Source organism: Giraffa tippelskirchi, chromosome 1 (genome assembly GCF_054371585.1).
Source record: "Giraffa tippelskirchi isolate mGirTip1 chromosome 1, T2T-mGirTip1v1.2.pri, whole genome shotgun sequence".
Taxonomy (NCBI): Eukaryota; Metazoa; Chordata; class Mammalia; order Artiodactyla; family Giraffidae; genus Giraffa; species Giraffa tippelskirchi.
The window spans coordinates 73,757,289-73,778,153 of NC_137275.1; the positions used below are offsets into that span (position 1 = coordinate 73,757,289).

The window sequence follows — 20,865 nt, forward strand, 5'->3', positions numbered from 1 at the left end:
TCTGCTCTCCACCCTGAACTCCTTCAGGGGGTGTTGAAGGTCAGCAGCTGCAGCAGCTCATGATTTAATCCTTGTAGAGGTAGACGGCAAGTGCCAATCAGCAGTTGATATGGGGTTCTCACTGCTCTCTTCACCCCCAGTCTTCCATGCAGGCCCTGGTAGCTTCTGATGTGTCAGTCAGTTCAGTCGCTCAGTCGTGTCCAACTCTTTGCGACCCCATGGACTGCAGCACTCCAGGCTGCCCTGTCCATCACCAACTCCAAGAGTTTACTCAAGCTCATGTCCATTGAGTCGGTGATGCCATCAAACCGTCTCATCCCCTGTTGTCCCCTTCTCCTCCCACCTTCAATCTTTCCCAGTATCAGGGTCTCTTCCAATGAGTCAGTTCTTTGCATCAGGTGGCCAAAGTATTGGAGCTTAACTTCAGCATCAGTGCTTCCAATGAATATTCAGGACTGATTTCCTTTAGGATTGACTGGTTTGATTTCCTTGCAGTCCAAAGCATTCTCAAGAGTCTTCTCCAACACCACATTCAAAAGCATCAGTTCTTCAGTGCTCAGCCTTCTTTATGGAAAAACTCTCATATCCATAGATGACTACTGGAAAAACTTTAGCTTTGACTGTATGGACCTTTGTCAGTAAAGTAATGTCTCTCCTTTTTAATATGCTGTCTAGCTTTGTCATAGCTATTTGTAAGGCATCCTCAGACAACCATTCTACCTTTCATGGTTTTCCCAGTAGTCATGTATGGATGTGAGAGTTGGACTATAAAGTAAAGCTGAGCACCAAAGAATTGATGCTTTTGAACTGTGGTGTTGGAGAAGACTCTTGAGAGTCCCTTGGACAGCAAGGAGACCAAACCAGTCAATCCTAAAGGAAATCAGTCCTGTAAATTTATTGGAAGGACAGATGCTGAAGCTGAAACTCCAATACTTTGACCACCTGATGTGAAGAACTGACTCATTGGAAATGACCCTGATCCTGGGAAAGATTGAAGGTGGGAGGAGAAGGGGACGATAGAGGATGAGATGGTTGGATGACATCACCGACTCAACGGACATGAGCTTGAGTAAACTCTTGGAGTTGGTGATGGACAGGGAGGCCTGGTGTGCTGCAGTCCATGGGGCTGCAAAGAGTCGGACATGACAGAGCAACTGAACTGAAGACTTATTGAACGTAAATATGGAGAGTTCTTTGGAAATGGAGGAAGAAAACTGCAAGGAAGCTCCTTTTAATCACTCCAAGGTCCTAGGTGCCTAGTGGTGGTGTATTCTGATGTACAAATGATGATATTGGAGACTGGGCAAATGCACTGGGGTTCTGAGAATCTGGGACATCAGATTCTGTCCTTGTGATGTAAACAGGTTTCTGGGAAGTACTGAAGACTTGATGCTGTTAGTATACAGACATGTTTACATTTCCCCCGACCTAGATCAGTGGCAGTTTGAGGGACAGTTGGTGTTGATTGAAACAAACTTTGTGAGTATAGCTTTAAAATATCACATGCTGAACTAGATGTTGGAGATGAAAAAGCATTTTGGACATGATAGTAGGCAGGTCAGCAAGGCATGTGCTGTGGTTTCACAGAGAACAGGATACTAGATATATAACTGCAACATCAATTATATCTCCTTTAGGGACTTCACTGGTGGTTCAGCAGGTAAGACTCTGTGATCCAGTGTGGTGGGGGGCAGGGGGTGCCCAGGTTCAATCCCTCATCAGGGATCTAGATCCTGCCAGCCACAACTAAGACCCAGTGCAGCCTCTATAAATAAATCAATAGTTTTAAAAAATACCTCCTTTACATGAGTGACCTTCCAGGAAAGATGACCCACCTGTGGCAGGGACCTTTCTCACATTCTCTTAAAAGAGTGATAGTCTTGTCAAAAGTTCTGGATTCCATAGCAGGTGTCACTTAGTTGTGTGAGAAGTCCACCAGTCAGAGGCAGTGAGCATTTGTTTTTCAAACAGTTTGTTTTGTTTCTAGGCTAGAAGTTCTCACATTTTTCACAGCCCAGGTTGTCATTTTATGCATCTTGACTGGAGTGGAAGGAGGGGTTTTGTTTCAGTTGTGGTAATTGATACAATGGAATTGGGTAGCAGGTTATGCTCACATTTAACATTGGTATGAATGAAATATAATGTAATTTTTCTATAGCTAGTAGTTTGTTTTCAGGTGTAATAAGAATGGACTAATACATCTGCATAAAAAAGAAGATGTATGTTTGATGCTGTGTGCACAGGGAATAGGTAGATGCTCAGGCTGATAAATGGTTATGAAGACTTATAAAGTACTTTTTTTTTTTTTTTTTTTACTTCTTCTCTCTGGCATTGTCTACATGCAGTCATTGTGCACATTTTTTTATTCTCTCATAATTTCAGTATGGTCATCCCACTGTCAAGCATCAAACCATGTTCCATGCAGCAAGGAGGATGTGTGAGTCTGACAGGACTTAGCGGTTTTGATTTGAAGTCCCTCCTTCCTTTGGGGAATGTTATCTTCACTTGCCCTTCTCTGGCCATGTCACATGGCCACTGTAAGGAAATACATGTTCTGTGTAGCAGAGGCAAACACGTGAGAAGATTTCTGTGAGTGGCTGAAGTCACCTGAACTCTTTCACAGAGCCTGACACAAAGGATATTACAAATAGTTAGATGTTTGAGTAGAGGGTTGTGTGGCTGGTGCACAGAGGAGTTCTGTGTGGAGGACCTCGGCTACGTTTGGGCCCGTTCCCTTTCTCTGTTGTGTGAGACTAGTGGTGTCACCCCTTGAAGGGTCATCAAGTGCCTGGAGTGGTTTTGATGATATTGATGATGACAGTGACTTCTATTTCTTTGAAATTTTAAAGAATAAAATAGTTCCTAGTATAATTGTCCCAGAAAATTGTGCTTATGTTATAGCACTTTTATAAACTAGTCAGGGAAGTGACTGAGTTAAAAGAATAGGAGCTGTTGGGCAGGCTAAGGAGAGACAGTGGGGGAAGTGCCCCGGAGACGGGAGAGCAGTGCAGAACAGCTCCCTCCCAGCCCTGCCCAGACGCTCCCCACCGGCTGTGTGCAGGTCTGTCCCCTGGGCTCTCCCCTCGCCGCACAGGTTACACTGCTTCGTTGGCTGTTCCTCCCACATCTCAGTGGCAGGTGCTCACAGCTGGCTGAAACTAAAAGCAGATATGTGGGAACAAAGACCTATGTGTTTTGGAGAGCTTTTTATTGAATGTAACTGACTATACAGTGTCCTATTCATTTCTACTTGGAGTCTTGTTAAATCCTGCACTTCATGAGCCATCCCATCCAGTACCCTGGTTTCCATTCCCAGAGATCCAGTATTTGTTCAAGTTCAAAAAGTAAATAAATATGCATGATGTGAAATGATAAACCACATTCAAGCTACTTAACATATCTGTCATCTGACTTCTTTGCATTTTTTTCTGGTGAGAACACTTCAAGTACATTCTTAGCAAATCTCAAGTGTAATATGCCCTATGTTAACTGTTTCACCAGGCTGAGCTTAGATTTCTGGAATTCATTCATCCTGTATGACTGAATTTTTGTACCATCTGACCACCATCTATTGTCCCCTCAGCAAGTCCCAGACAATGATATTCTGCTCTGTTTTATGAGTTGGGCTTTAGCAGATTCCACATACAAATTGAGTTAATACAGTATTTTCCTTTCTGTGTTACCTTATTCCACTCAGCATGATGTCCTTCAGGTTCATTCTTGTTATCTCACGTGGAAGGATGTCCTTTGTTGAAGGATGAATAATATTCGTTTGCATATGTTACATTTTCTTTACTTATGGTGTGTATTAGAGAAATAAGAGTGAGATGCCACCTCGAATTTCTAGCTGCATAAATTAAAGAGACAAAATCCAGCAAAAAATTGGTAGTACTAAGTTTTGTTGAGAATGGGGAGGAATTAAAAGTACCATGTACTACTGGTGGAAGCATAAAAAATACATCTAGTTAGGAGAACTGATTGGCTTTCACTTATACATTTAAGTTTATCTAACATATTAGAAAAAAAGTGAAAGTATACATGAACATTGAAAACTCTCTGAACTTATCTGAACTTCTAAGATACCCTTGCTTTCTGTATTCCTCATGCAGTTAGTTCCTACTGTATGCAAACATTTCTTTTAAAATCAGCGACAGGGAAACAGAAGAGAGAGAAAGGTCGGTCCCCGGCATCTGCATCCTCTTGGTCACTATGAAACTCCTAGTGCCAAAACCCCAGGGTGTGATGAATATTGACTCCGCCACAGCTGGGAGGTCCCCGAAGCAGCGCTGTGACCTGCCTGTGGGCCCAGGAGGCGCTCAGTGGTCACCGCGCTAGTGACTCGGCGCTTGTCATTCCCCAGAGAGACTTAACTCGGACGTTACAGCCTTTATCAGCCTCTGCGAACTGTAAAGTCGCAGCCAGACGTGTGATCCTTTAAGACCACGATGGAAGGGGAAATCTACTTCCAGGACCATTCAGGTACTGGGCAGAATCCATTTCATTCCGGTGGTTTTTTCCACGTGAACTCTCCCTGGTCACAGTTGGCATCGGGTGTCCCTAAAGGAGAGAAGAAATATGGGTCATGGCTAATTCATTCATTCCTCTAATTGTTTACCGTGTATTCGGTTGAAGGGATCATCGCAAGTATTTTATATAAGTGAGGTTATTACTTCAAGGTCTCAAACTAGAAGCTTTTCATAATTAGGCTAAGATTTGAATACATGTCATGGAATTAGTGAGGAGAAGGAAAAATTGCTGCTGCTGCTAAGTCGCTTCAGTCGTGTCCGACTCTTTGCGACCCCATAGACGGCAGCCCACCAGGCTCTGCCGTCCCTAGGATTCTCCAGGCAAGAATACTGGAGTGGGTTGCCATTTCCTTCTCCAGTGCATGAAAGGGAAAAGTAAAAGTGAAGTCGCTCAGTCGTGTCCGACTCGCAGCGACCCCATGGAGCCTACACCAGGCTCCTCCATCCACGGGATTTTCCAGGCAAGAGTACCAGAGTGGGATGCCATTGCCTTCTCTGGAAGGAAAAATTAGTGACCCCTCAATCTACCCGCTGCACCTACCTTCACCCCTCCTCCACCCTCCTACTCCATCATTCTCCTTTGTTCTTTGTGACTTCAATATCTCTGCCCCTGTGACCTCTGGATATCTCCAGAAGAGATATCCTCCCCTTCCAGGCTGCTTTATTGCTCTCCCACTTCTATCCTGTGCATTTTAGGCATCCATCCCCGTGGACCCTCCAGCCCCCGGATTCCTGAGCTCTCAACCCAGCCCCCCTCCCCTCCTACTGCTTCCAAACCTTTGAGGCGTCACATCCTCCTCCTCCCTGCCCTTTATCCTCCTCTCATCCTAATGACTTCAGCCATTTCTCATTTCCTGTTATGTTTAATGCCCTCAAATATTCAATTATCAAGTGTCCTTAGTTTCTTAATGATCTTGTACTCTTTTCCCCCATCCCCGTAATTCCTGACTCGGCAATTTTTTGAAACAGTTTGAGAAGAATAGGTGTTAACTCTTCTTTAAATGTTTGGTAGAATTCACTTGTGAAGCCGTCTTCTCCCGGACTTTTGTTTGCTGGAAGTTGTTTTTTTTAATAACTGATTCAATTTTATTACAGGTAATTCATTTAATAGTATTTCCCATTTCTTCCTCATTCAGTCTTGGGTGATTGTACGTTTCTAGGAATTTGTCCATTTCTTCTAGATTGATTGTCCAATTCATTAGCATATGATTCTCATGATAGTCTCATGCTTGTTAGTATTTCTGTTGTGTCAGTTGTACCTTCCCCTTTTTCATATCTGATTTGATTGATTTTTGCCCTGCTCTTTTTCTTTTTTTTCTTCTGTCTGGCTAAATTTTGTTTTAAGTTTTCAAAGAACCAGCTCTCAATTTCATTGATCTTTTCTATTGATTTTCACTCTTATTTCTGCTCTAATCTCTTAGTTTCAAAGATTTTACTGACTTTGAATTTTGTTCTTGCTCCTTTGAGTATAAGGTTAGGTTGTACATTTGAAATGTTTCTTGTTTTCTCTAGTAAGCATGTATCACGCTGTAAACTTCCCTTTTAGAACTGGTTTTGCTGTGTCTCAGAGGTTTGAATTTTTATTTTCATTTGTCTCTAGGTATCTATTTCCTCTTCAATTTCTTCAGTGATCCATTGGTTGTTTAGTAACATGTTGTTTAGACTCCTCATGTTTGGGCTTTTTGCAGTTATATTCTTATATTCAATTTGTAGTCCCAGAGTATTGCGTTTGGAAAACAAATACTCGATATGATTTCAATTTTCTTAAATTTAGTGAGGGTTCTTTTGAAGCCTCTCACGTGATCTATCCTGGAGAAATTTCCATGTGCACTTGAAAAGGGAGTGTATTCTGTTTGTATATTCTGATATATATCACTTCCCTTTATCCATTGGTTGATTGATGGCCACTTGCATTGCCCTGTGGCTGTGGGCTCACAGGGTCTTAAGGCAGTCTTTTTGCCAGTGGATAAGCTGTGTCCTTGCTGTGTTAGCTTGTCCAGAAATGTCCTGGCACTGGCACTTGTAGGCCGTTTGTTCTGGGTAAGGCTGGGTGTTGGGTGTATAACCTGGAAGGAGGATTCCAAAATAGCATTTGCCAGCACTGTTTCTATGTGTTAGAAAGAACATCTAAAAATGTCTGCCACCAGTGTCCATGTCCCCAGGGTGAGCTGCAGTTGCCTCCTGCCTTCCCAGGAGACTCTCCAAGGTCATCAGGTAGGTCTGACCCAGGCTCCTATCATATTACTACTTCTTCCCTGGGTCCCAGAGTATGTAAGACTTTTGTGTGTGCCCATTAAGAGTGAAGTCTCTATTTTCCCCTTCCCTCTGGGACTCCTAAAATAGTCTCACTGGCCTTCAAATCCAAATTCTCTGAGGGCTTGTTTTTCCAGTGCAGGACCCCAGGCTGGGGAGGCCAATGTGGGGCTTGAATCTCTCTCTCCATTGAGAGAACCTCTTCAGTTTTAATTATTTCCCCATTTGGGAGCTGCCAGTGTAGCAGTATGGACCTGGCTATATCGCAACTCCATCCCTACTACACATCTCATCAATCCTTCTTTATATCTTTAGTTGTAGAAGACCTTTTCTACCTTTTCTAGGTTCCAGGTCTTTTTCATGATTATTCTGCAAATATTCGTACTTTTTGTTTGCCTATGAGAAGAGGTGAGTTCTGGATCTTCCAGTTCCACCGTCTTCTCCCAGCTCTCCAATGTGTTGTAGTTTTGATTTTTTTTCCCTGCAATTTAATCTTTGAACATTTGACTTTTCTCTGTAATTACTTAACAGAAGGTAGTTTATATCTAATTGTGTAGCATCACTGTTTTGGCATGTTATCGAGTTTTTTATTGAAATTCCATATATAAAATGTTAATTACAGGGATACAACACAATAATTCAACATCTGTATACATTGCAAAATGATCAACATAATTAGTCTAGTTACTACTTATCACCATAACAAGTTACAAAATTAACTTTTTTCCATTGAGAACTGAACAGTTAGTTACTTTCTTAGTCAAAATTATTGTACTACTGATTTGGAAGTAGCTAAGTCACCATGCTATATCTTTTATGTACATTTTTACATAACTGGAATTTGTAGCTCTTGATCCCCTTCACCCATTTGTGCAACCCTTTATCGCACTTCCCTTCTGGCACCATCAATCTATGTATTTATGGGTTTTGTGTTTTAGGTCCCGTATAATAGTGATCATACTGAAACTGATAATCCCAAGATTTATCCAGGTTGTCATAAATGGTAATATTTCATTCTTTTTTATGGCTGAATAATATTTTCATGTATGTATAGAAATATTCAGACATATGCATATATATGTATGTATGTATGTATACATACACACATATCACATCTATATATTCATTTATAGATATTTATGTATCCAATCTATGTATATGTGTACAGAAATATTCAGACACACATGCACATATATTCTCACATTTATGTGTCTGTATATATGTGTGTGTATATGTACACACACACACGCACATATATCACATCTTTTTCAATTCACCTGTCAGTGGCTCTTGGGTTGTTCCCATATCTTGGTTGGAAATAATGCTGTAATGAACATGGGGGTACATATGTATTTTCCAGTTAATGTTTCCTTTTTTTTTCCAGATAAATATCCAAAAGTGGCACTGCATTATTGTATAGTATATTTTTAATTTTTTGAGGAATTCCCATACTGTTTTCCATAGTGACTGAACCTATTTACATTCCCACCAACAGTATGCTAGAATTCCCTTTTATCCACATTCTCATTACCACTTTTTTGTCTTTTTGATAATAGCCAGTGTGAGGTTATATGTCATTGTGGTTTTCATTTGCATTTTCCCAATTTAAGTGATGTTGAGCATTTTTCACGTGTCTGTTGGACATCTATATAGATACCTACTTTGGAAAAAATGTGTATTTACATTTTCTGCCCAGTCCAGTTTTTAGCAGGATTGTTTGTATTTTTTTTTTTTTGCTGTTTTTCTTTCATTATAGAGCTGTATGAATTTTAATATTTTGGATATAAGCACCTCATTTGTATATGACCTGCAAATATCTTCTGTCATTCAGTAGGTTCTGTTTTTATTTTGTTGATGATTCCTTTGTGCATAAGCTTTTTAGTTTGATGTCCTACCATTTGCTTTTATTGCTTTCACTTTTTTTTTGGTCAGATTAAAAAAATCATCTCCAAGACCTATGTCAAGAAACTTACCACATTTACATTTTCTTCTAAGAGTTATATGGTTTTACATCTTCCATTCGAGTCTTTAACCCATTTTATTTTTGTGTATGGTGTTAGTGGTCCAGTTTCATTTTTTTGCATGTGGCTGCCAGTTTCCCCAACAATGTTTATTAAAGAGATTATTGTATTTCTTCATTGTGTATTCTTTGCTTCTTTGTCATATGTTAATTGACCATATATGCTTAGGTTTATTTCTTTTCTCTGTTTGTTATGCCAATACTATTCTGTCCTCATTGCCATAGCTTTGTAATAGAATTTCATATCTTGAAGCACACAGCCTCTAGTTGTTTTTTTTTTTTTCTCAAGATTGCTTTCACTGTTTGAATTCTTTTGTAGTTCCATGAAAATTTTAGAATTTTATGTTCTATTTCTGTGAAAAATGCTACTGACGTTTTGACAGGGATTGCACTGAACTTGCGTATTGCTTTGGGAAGCATTATCATTTTAACAATATAAATTCTTTTAATTCACGGGCAAAGACTATCTTAGCATTTATTTGTGTTGTCTTCAATTTCTTTCCTTCATGTCTTGTAGTTTTTAGTACAGAGGTCTTTCACTCTTGGATAAATTTAGTCTTAGGTATTTTTCTCATGTAATTGTAAATAGGATTATTTTCTTTATGTATTTCAGATATTTTGTTGTTAGTGTGTAGATTTACAACTGATTTTATATGTTGATTCTGTATCCTGCAACTTGATTGAATTTATTAGTTCTACCATTTTGGGGGGGAGTCATATACAAGATCATCCATTTTGGGAGGAGTCCTATATAAGATTATGTTTTCTGAAAATAGAGAAAGCTTTGTTTCTTCCTCTCCATTTTGGAGGCCTTTATATTTCTTATTTTTGTGTCAGATTGCTCTTGGAATTCTCCAGGCCAGAATCCTAAACTGGGTAGTGTTCCCTTCTCCAAGGGATCTTCCCAACCCCGGGATTGAACCCAGGTCTCCTGCACTGCAGGCACGTTCTTTACCAGCTGAGCCACCAGGGAAGCCCTGTTAGGACTAGAGTACTGTCTTTAATAAGAGTAGTGAATGTGGATATGCTTGTTCCTGATTTTTAAAGAAAAGCTTTCAGTTTTTCACCATTAGGTATAAGGTTAGTTGTGGGTCTATACTGTATGGCCTTGTTTTGAGATACGCTACTTCTGTTCCCAGTTTGAGAGCTTTTGTCAAAAAGGGCATTGAATTTTGTCAAATAGTTTTTCTAAATCTACTGAAAGGATCATATATCAATATTTATTCTTCATTATATTAACATTGCATATCACCCTTATTGATTTATATATATATATAATTTATATATATCTTATATATGTTATATGTAACAATAAGGTTGTGCCAACCTTCCATGCCAGGAGTAGATTCCACTTGTCAATAGTGTATAGCTTTTCAAATTTTCTGTTGAATTTGGTTATACTTTTGCTGAGAATTTTTGCATTTGTTTCTTAATGGTGCATTAGAAGCTTTGGGCAAAATTCAGTATTCATTCATGATAAAAACTCTAAACCAGTTGGATATAGAAGGAAATGTACCTCAACATAAAAATGGCCACATAACAAACCCATGATCAACATAATACTCATTATGGCATTGTGGGGAAAAGCTGAAAGCTTTTGTTCTATGATCAGAACAAGACAATGATATTACTCTATAACACTTATTTAACATAGCACTAGATATCCTGGCCAAAACAATTAGGCAAGAAAAGAAGTAAAAGGTATCCAAGAAGGAAAGTGAGAAGGAAAATTGTCTTCATTTTCAGTGGGATATTATATCAGAAACCCCTCAAGAACCCACCCCCTCCCAATTTTGCTGGAACTACTAAACAGATTTAGGAAATTTGCAGGATACAAAATCAATATAAAAAAGCAGTTTTTCTTCTACATAGAGATAATGTACTATCAGAAATATAATTTGAAACAATTCCATTTTCAATTACATCGAAAACAAATACATAGAAATAATTTGAAAAAGGAGCTGAAACATCTATATACTAAAAACTATAAAATATTAATGAAAGAAATGAAAGACCTATAATGGAAATATGTTCCATGCTCATGGATTGGAAGAATTTATATTGATAAATTATTCATACAACCTCCAAAGATCTATAGATTCAATGCCATTTATATTAAAATTATAATGGCAATTTTCAACAAAACAAAACAAATCCTAAAATTGTATGAAACTACTAAAGATCTTACACAGCTAAAGCAACTTGGCAAGATAAACAAAGCTGGAACATCACATGTTGTCATGTTATTTTATTATTTATTTTTGTCCACACCATGCAGCACGTGGGGTCTCAGTTCCCTGACCAGGGGTAAAACCCATGCTCTCTGAAGTGGAACCATGAAGTCTTAACCACTGGACTGACAGGAAACTCCCTCACTCACCTAATTTTCAACTAATTTTCAATTTTCATGGGTTTGTTACATGGCCATATTTATGTTGAGGTACATTTCCTTCATATCCAATTGGTTTAGAGTTTTTATCATGAATGGGTATTGAATTTTCCCAAAAGCTTCTAATGCACCTATTAAGATACAAATGCAAAAATTCTCAGCAAAAGTCTACACCATTATCAAGTGGAATCTACCCCTGGCATGGAAGGTTGGCACATCCTTATTGTTAAAGATGTAATAAATCAGTAAGGTATTGGTATAAAAACAGACACATTCATCAGTGGAAAAGAAAAGAAACTCAGACATGTATGTTTAATTAATTTATGACAAAGTACCAAGGAGGATACAATGGTGAAGAGATAGTCTCTTCAATACCTGGTCTTTGGAAAACAATAGCAATATGCAAGTAAAAACCCCCAAAACAAAAACTGGACACTTCTTATACCATACATAAAAGCCAACTATTAATAAAAGGGATTAAAGACCTAAATTTAAGACATGAAATAAAACTCAGAAAGGGAAGACTCCTTAACGTTGGTCTTGGCAATGACTTTCTGCTGTTGTCAAATTTGACACCAAAAGCAAAAATACACAGAGAGACGATTTCAATTTGTAATCTTCTTTGCTACAAAGGAAACCATAAAAAGAGATTAAAAGACAACCTTTACATTTGGGGGAAAAAAAAAAGACTTGGCCATTAACCCCTTACTGACATAATTTATAGAGCACATAAAGAACTTACAACTTAGGAATTTCCTGGCAGTCTAGTGGTTTGGTTCAGTTCAGTCACTCAGTCCTATCCAACTCTTCCAGCTTCATGGACTGCAGCACACCAGGTTTTCCTGTCCATCACCAACTCCCAGAGTATGCTCAAACTCATGTCCATAGAGTCAGTGATGCCATCAAACCATCTCATCCTCTGTTGTCCCCTTCTCCTCTTGCCTTCAATCTTTCTGAACATCAGGGTCTTTTCCAATGAGTCAGTTGTTCCCATCAGGTGACCAAAGTATTGGAGCTTTAGCTTCAGCATCTGTCCTTTCAATGACTATTCAGGACTGATTTCCTTTAGGATTGACTGATTGGATCACCTTGGTGTCCAAGGGACTCTCATGAGTCTTCTCCAACACCACAGTTCAAAAAACATCAGTTCTTCGGCACTCAGCCTTCTTTATGGAACAACTCTCATATCCCTAGATGACTACTGGAAAAACCTTAGCTTTGACTGTATGGACCTTTGTCAGTAATGTCTCTGCTTTTTAATATGCTGTCTAGGTTTGTCATAGCTTTTCTTCCAAGGAGCAAGCATCTTTTAATTTCATAGCTGCTATCACCATCTGCAGTGATTTTGGAGCCCAAGAACATAAAGTCTATCCTGTTACCATTGTTTTCCCATCTATGTGCCATGAAGTGATGGGACCAGATACCATGATTTTAGTTTCATGAATGCTGAGTTTTAAGCCAGCATTTTCACTCTCTTCTTTCACTTTCATCAAGTGGCTATTTAGTTCCTCTTCACTTTCTGCCATAAGGGTAGTGTCATCTGCATATCTGAGGTTATTGATATTTCTGTCTGGTTTTGATGCCAGCTTGTGCTTCACCCAGCCCAGCGTTTCTCATGATGTACTATGCCTATAAGTTAAATAAGCAAGGTGACAATATACAGCCTGATGTACTCCTTTCCCAATTTGGAACCAGTCCATTGTTCCATGGCTGGTTCTAACTGTTGCTTCTTGACCTACATACAGATTTCTTAAGAGGCAGGTCGGGTGGTCAGGTATTCCCATCTTCCAGTTTTTTGTGATGCACACAGTCAAAAGCTTTAGCATAGTCAATGAAAGAGAAGTAGATGTTTTTCTGGAATTCTCTTGCTTTTTCTATTTTCCAACGGTGTTGGCAATTTGACATCTGGTTCCTCTGCCTTTTTTAAATCCAGCTTGAACACCTGAAAGTTCTCAGTTCACGTACTGTTGAAGCCTAGCTTGGAGAATTTTGAGTATTACTGTGCTAGTGTGAGATGAGTGCAATTGTGCAGTACTTTAAACATTCCAAAATCAAAACTGACTTTTTCCAGCCCTGTGGCCACTGCTGAGTTTTTCAAATTTGCTGGCATACTGATTGCAACACTTTCACAGCATCATGTTTTAGGATTTGAAGTAGCTCAGCTGGAATTCCATCACCTCCACTAGCTTTGTTCATAGTGATGTTTCCTGAGGCCCACTTGACTTCCCACTCTGAATATCTGGCTCTAGGTGAGTGATCACACCACCATGGTTATCTGGGTCATTAAGATCTTTTTTGTATAGTTCTGCTATGTATTCTTGCCACCTCTTTTTAATATCTTCTGTTTCTGTTGGTTTCAGATGAACGCAAAAATCATTCAGTTATGCATCTACACATACACATTATTTTCAGCTTCGGTTTTCATAGACTTTATGGAAACAAGTTGAGTACAATTTCCTATGGTACAGAGTCAGGCTAAGTTGGTGACCTGTTCTATTTACGTGTGTGTGTGTATGAGTTTCAGCCAATCAGAATTTATCTTCTCCTTCCAACTTTCTTCTTTAATAAGACTATGTCTTCTAAAGTCTGAGTCTATTTGTCATTTGGGAATTGCTACATAAAATCCACCTCCAAGTGTTATCACATGACATTTGCCTTTCTCTGCTGTACATGCTTTCCTTCCTTCCTTCCATTCATGTTGCCAAGAAATTTTTTTTGGTTATGCTTCTTTATGGCTAAGTTTACCTTGTCTTTCTGGAGTAGGTCTTCCTTATCCATTCATTGGTCCATGGACATTTTGGCCTCTTAGTTGTCTTGACTTTTGTCAGTATTGGGTGATGTGGAGAATATTGGGGTCCTTGAGTCTTTTCCAACAGAGGAGGTTTCCTCTGCATAGAGGGCCTGGCATGGGTGTGCCTGATGATATGATTGCTTTTTTTTTTTTTCATAGTTTCCCAAGGAACCTCAGCACATTTGTCCAGGTAGCTCTTTACATTTTTCATTGCCAGGGACAGCTTAGGAACTTTCCCTTTACCCGGCACCCACTCCGGCAGTTATGGTTCATAAAAGTGATATTGATAACCCCTCCCTCTGACTGGTGTGAGTTGATACCTCCTTGCCATTTCAGTCCCTTGTCTCTGATCATGAATGATGTAGACTAGGCTCAAGGGGGGGGGGAGGTGTCTTTCTTTCCTGTTTGATTGTAAATGGTGTGTGGCATGTTTCCCTCTTGAAATTGGCCTCTGAAAACTCGTTTGGATTTCAGTTTTTGCAGAACCTTTCCCAGCCTATTTCCTGAGTGCTGGTGTCGTTGACAGCCCCCAGGCCTTCTGAACATTCCTTGCCCTGCAGCCGAGGTTTCACTGTTGCTGTTATGAGATGTGTCCACAAGGCGGCAGCACTTCCGCATTCCCCACTCTCTTTAATGGGGCCAAAGGAGCCTTACGGACCCCGGCCTTCCTGAGTTGTCATTTGGAATGCCATGTGCCAGAGGATGGAGAAGGAAATGGCAACCCACTCCAGTATTCTTGCCTAGAGAATCCCGTGGACAAAGAAGCCTGGTGGGCTGCTGTCCATGGGGTCGCAGAGTCGGACATGACGGAAGCGACTTAGCAGCAGCAGTGCCAAAGGAAAGCCCGTCTGACTTCTTACCCTCGACACTTGACTCGCGAAAAATGTTGACCGCTACCAAATCACTGTGTTTGAGGCGGCGGTCAATTTTAGGGGATGACTTTGAAAATAGCAACTGGCCTAGGGATCCTCATCAGCTGAAGACCTGGAGACCAGCTGGCTGTTTAAAGCTTTTCAGCACAAGGGCTTGACCATACTTGGGATGCTCTAGGCTTGAATTTGCTCTTGGGGGATGGCCTGCATGTGGAGACTGTGGTCCCAGGCAGATGGACTGGGCAGCACAGGTGCAAAGGGGGTTCGTGTTCTGGGTACACCTCCTTGAGTCCCAGGACATTCAGGCTGAGACGGAGCCTGGTCAGCCTGCAGAGATGAGACATTAGCCCAGGAAATGGTGGCTAGAAAGAAGTAGGGTAGGCATCGGTTCTTGTCTTTTTTTTTCTCATTCCCGTCAGCTTTACATTTAATCTTTCTAGGAATATCCTTGGTTTACAATGCTTGTTTCTTTCAGATGTATAGCAAGGAGTTTCATTATGCATCTAGCTGAGTCGAATCCCTGGTGATAATTTAGAAGATTTTCTAATGATCTATTTTATACACACACACAGAGATATCTATTAGTGTGTATAGGTATCAACCCCTTCTAATTTTTCTTTCCTTCACACTTTTCCTGTTTGGAAACTCTGGCATCGTTTTCTAACATCTCTGTATCGATTTCTCGGTTCTAAATTCATTCATAGATAGGTTTTTTATTGCACCTCGAAGCGATACCACAGGCTGATTGCCATTCTCTGTCTCATTTATGTTACTGACTTCCATCCATGGTGCTGAGAAAGGCCTTATTAGCTTCTTCTTCATGCCTAAGATTCAGTTGTTTCTCTGTGGCACTTCTCTCTTATCCATTCGTCTGTTCATGGAACTTTGGGCCACTTCCGAATCATGGCTGTTGTTAATACTAAGTGTTGTGGGAAATGTTTGGGTGGCTGTGTCCTTTCCAGTTTTGGGGATAGGGGTCCAGATGTGCGAATGCCTGAAGATGTGATTGCTGTATATTTTTTTCCTAAGGATCTTCCACACTCTTCTCCATGCGGTCCTTTACAATTTGCATTTCCATTTGTGATAGCTTAGGAGACTTCTTTTTTCCCCAGTGCTCACCCTGGCATTTGTTGTTTGTAAATATTTAAAGGAGAACCACTTTGTGTGATGTCAGGGGATACTTCCTTGCCATTTTAAGTGTCTTGGCTGTCATATGTCCTAGGTTTATCTTGCCAATGTTTTATAATTTGCTACACTGTGAGTGATATTTATCTCTTGAAATTGGCCCCCAAAATTCATCCTAATTTCAATTATTTTTGATTGTTCCCCAGGACGTTTTTGAATGGCAACTGTCAGTTCATACTGTAGGGCTTGGATATATTGTGTGCTCAGATGCTGAGATGTCAGTGTTTCTGTTACCTGTAGCGTCTGAAGGCGATATGGCTGCTTTCTTCGGAACTCTGGTTGAAGAGTGAACCATAGCCTCGGTGAAACTGGGCCTCCTGGTTTGTGATGCCACGTACCACCAAAAGGCCCTAGGGCTCCTGTCTTCATCCTTCTTGGCCCTGACCCTTCACACGGGACTAATCTTAACTGTTGCAAAATTGCTTGAGGGTTCTGTCATTTTTAGATGGGGACTTTTAAAGGAGGAGGCTGGAGCAGGAATCTGCATCGTTTGGAAACCAGGAGAAGAGCTGGCTCTGTAAGCTCTCGCAGTGCAGAGCTTTTACCATACTTGGCATGAACTAGGCTGTGGTGCTTTCGCACTGAATATTCTCACAAACACTGAATTATGAGACCGTGCAGGGAGAGATCGCGGAGAAGCAACTCCCCGAGAACACACTGAGTGCCCATTTATCGGTAACTTATCTTTAATCATTAACTAAGAGCAGTAAAGCATGGTAGAGAGGAGAACTCGGGGATTAAGGAGGCTTCCTCTTGGAGGTCCAGACGTAACCGCATGAGAGTTGTAAAGAAAGGTCTTTGAAGATAAAGGGGTTGGTTCTGCGTGCAAAACAACATCTAACTAATGCTGATGTGTCAGCAAGAACTCTAACTTCAGGGTAGGGGAGGGCAAGCAAGAAACAGGGAATGAGTAAGATTAAATTCCAGAAGGCATTCCTGAGAAGCAGTAAATCATGGTTCCCACACGTCTCCTCCCCTTGTTTTCTTGAGTGAATGTTTCTGATCTTCTTGTCGGAGGAACAGCATTAGCATCGCCCCGGTGCAGGTGAGCCGATAAAATGAGGCAATAAATGTTCTACCGAGAAATAAAACACAAAGCAGATTATGACTAAGAAGAAAGAGAAAAAACAAGATTTTAGATTTAGGGAGGAGAGCCAGTTCTTTGAGTTGAGCCATGTAGCTATATTTGAGAGGTTTTGAATAGTAACACCTAAAGAGTGTTGTTTTTGAAGGGATTAAATCTGTTGAAGGATGTGTTGTAAATGTAGGACAGAGTCATTAAGTATAGAATCTAATTTTGGATCTAGTCGTTGATGCAAATTGTTCCAGGTTTCAGAATAATTATGAGCACAATAAGGTGTTACGCACACGTGGAAAAACATGCTGTCACAGTCTAACTGTGATGGAGTCCAAAGGGCACGCTGATGCCCACCGAGACATAAAACTGCAGCTACCAAAGCTGCACATCGAGATAAAATCATTTGTTCAATTTCTACTTGTTTAGTAAAGTCAGAAGTTATATTAGTCATAAGAGTCTGTAATTGGTTGGTGGTTTTTAAGGAAATAGGCAGTGGCAGCAGTTGCCGCAATAACAGCTGGTGTGGTAACAGCTGTTATGGAAACTATTAGAGGACCTAAGAAATGTTTTTTACACCATACTAGATTGGAAAGAGTTGAACAATTTGAGCTAGGGGAGAATCACCACACCAGGGTCGATCTAAAGTAATGGTATCCAAGTTTGAGCTTGTGTTTCAGAATGAAAATACATGAGTGATTAACTAAGAGGGAATAGTTATAACATGGATTGAGAATGGTTCCAGAAGGTGGAGTTAAGGAAAAATTAGAAAGGGTAAAATTATAAGCAAGTGCAAAGATGTATGGTCTCTGGTGGTGCAGATATTAACATGGGCATTTATGTCTGTAAAGTGCCAAATGAAATGGCTATTGTTAAAGGTTGCAGGGCCTTGTAAAACCCATGAGAAAAAAGGAAACGCAAGAAGCCAAATGAGGATCTTAGTAGGAGAGTATTGTAATGGTGCATATTTTAATCAAAGTACAGGTCCTGCAAATCTGGGATTCCATAAAGGATCAGATTTGTTATAGTACGAGGAAAGAGACCAATTCCAGATCATGCCAAGTTTTGTTACAGTCTTGAACTAATAATCCTTGTGGACCCCAATCTTCTACAGTATAATTATTAATCAGGAGGAGCTGTATGGAAAAATTGCTAGATCGGCAGGTGTGCCAACTAAATCCATCAAACTGTCCCATATCAATCCAGGCTTGAGTACATAATGGGACTGATGCTTTAGGGTGAGACATTCCAGATGCTAAGTTTCCTGGGAAACCAGCAGTAAACACAAAGATCTGATGTTTAATGTAATGGTAAGGATTTGAGATCCTGTTTTGGGGGGTCTTATTGTATTATTCATATACCACTGAGCGCTGGTATAAGTACATAGATGTGCATTCGTTGAATTAGTTATGCAGAAGGGTAGATGTGAACCATTAATGGTCCAAGGAGAGTCTAATGTGTACATAGGTAAAAGAGATGGAGGAGAAAGCCATTTTCCCCCAGTAATGGTGGAGTCATTGTTAGAAATAGGAATCTCTGGATCTTCCCACGTGACAACAGAGAACAAAGAGGGGTTCACTAACTGAGCCCAGTATGTATAGTTATTGTTAGGCAGTGTATGAGCTGGAACCCTAGTGAAAAACAGAAGTAAAAAACTAACCCAAAACAGCCACACCTTGTGGGCAGAGTTAGCAGTTATAGTGGCTGGAAGGGAAAGCAACATTATTTTCAGGAGTAATAGGTGTGCCAGTATTAACAAGAACTATTTCGGCTCTTGAAGTAAGACATTTAACATCATCCCATGTAATGTCAGCAGCTGGTGGATGAATATTCCTCAGTCTTTCGGAAGAGGCAAGCCAGGAGGAGTCATCTGGGTGGTCAACAGACGAAACTCCAGTAATGTATCCTGAAGTCCTTGGTGCTAACTCATGATAAGGTTTCACACAACGGGCAGGGATCCAGAGTGGACCTGATGACAACAAAACGGCAGCATATCCCCTTCCCCATGTTAGTAATTTCACAGGTTTTTGCCAAATAGGAGAGGGTGGTTGTTTAAAAAGTACCAGAGGGTATTCTTGTGAATGTGGAGGAGCAAAATGTCTAGCAGCGGCTGCTTGTGAAGAAGTATTGGGAATTGACAAGTGATTAAGAGTGAATAAGCAATATATAATTGTCCCCTAGGAGGGGTTAATTCTTTCCTTTTCTGTTAATTTAAAAATAATTTCAGTAGCCTATTTGCACGTGCAATAATGGCTTGTCCAGTAGGATTGTGAGGAATACCTATGATGTGTTTAATATCCCATAGACAAAGAAATCGCAAAGTTTGTGAGATGCACATGCTGGAGCATTATCAGTTTTAATGGTTTGAGGATGTCCTTGAATAGCAAAACATTCAAGAAGGTGAGCTCACACAGGACGTGCTTGTTCTCCTTGTTGTGCGGTAGCCCATAAGAAGGCTGAAAAAGTATCAGTAGTTACATGTACAAAGTGAAATGGTTTAAATGGAGGATAATGAGTCACATCCATTTGCCATAACTCATTGGAAGAAGACTGTGAGGGTTCACGCCAGCTACAGGGAGAGGAGGAGTTAATAACTGACATGTGGGTCAGGTACAAACAATCTCTTTGGCTTCCTGTAGGGTTAGAGCAGATTGTTAACACAGTGCCTTGGCCCCCCTGGTGGAAGATTTGGTGTGATTGAAAGGCTTCAGTAAACAATGATCCTATAAAGCAAAGAGATGAATCAGCTTGTTGATTCCCAAAAGTAAGAAATTGTGGATGTCCTTGAATAAGAGATGGATGTGAGAGTTGGACGGTGAAGAAAGCTGAGCGCCGAAGAATTGATGCCTTTGAACTGTGGTGTTGGAGAAGACTCTTGAGAGTCCCTTGGACTGCAAGGAAATCCAACCAGTCCATCCTAAAGGAGATCATTCCTGGGTGTTCATTGGAAGGACTAATGTTGAAACTGAAGCTCCAATACTTTGGCCACCTGATGCGAAGAGTTGACTCATTGGAAAAGACCCTGATGCTGGGAAAGATTGAGGGCAGGAGGAGAAGGGGACGACAGAGGATGAGATGGTTGGATGGCATCACTGACTCGATGGACATGGGTTTGGGTAAATTCCGGGAGTTGGTGATGGACAGGGAGGCCTGGCGTGCTGCAATTCATGGGGTCGCAAAGAGTCGGACACGACTGATCGACTGAACTGAACTGAACTTGAATAGGAGCTATAAAAAAGGATGTTGTCGTTTAAAGAGTTTGAACAGAAACAAAGAGGGAGAGTAATGGTTTATCTACTGAAGCATTTAAAATAGAATCAGGCAATTGTTGAATCATATTAACAACATAAAAGGAATCTGTTAAGAGATTAAAAGAAGGTTGCAAGAAGGTTTGTAAAGCTAGCAAGAAGAGCTAATTCAGAATGTCGTGGGGAAGCCTGGGGGCTGGTGAAGATCTTTTTCCATCCTGAGGTTTCCTTCAAGGTTGCTATTCCTTGAGTTTGATTGCCATCTGCATAGAGGGTAAGCATGTTAGGAACAGGATGTCTAGATATAATAGGATGTAAAGAAAAGGGCACTAATTGTAAAATAGAAATTCTTTTATCCATCGGCAAGTTGTAAATAAATTCCCTTGTAATATGTGATATGGCAATTTGAAATTGTTCATTAGTTTGATATGATTCCACATTTTCTTTACATAATCCCATATAAATTGTTTGTGGCTCTGAGACAGTAAAGCAATGGAGACGTAAGT

The 20,865-nt window shown here is 40.3% G+C and overlaps 1 long non-coding RNA gene across 2 annotated transcripts in view; it reads right to left on the bottom strand.

Moving 5' to 3' along the window:
* Positions 1 to 20,865, bottom strand: part of LOC145546578 (uncharacterized) — a 77,998-nt gene that overhangs the window by 10,995 nt on the left and 46,138 nt on the right. Inside the window, exon 2 of one of the 2 annotated variants that reach the window (XR_014083045.1) lies at positions 15,248 to 17,111. The exons of the other annotated variant lie outside the window; for it this stretch is intronic. This is a non-coding gene — a long non-coding RNA (uncharacterized LOC145546578). Of the gene's footprint in view, positions 1 to 15,247; positions 17,112 to 20,865 lie in introns of those variants that run through there. 2 annotated transcript variants of the gene reach the window in all.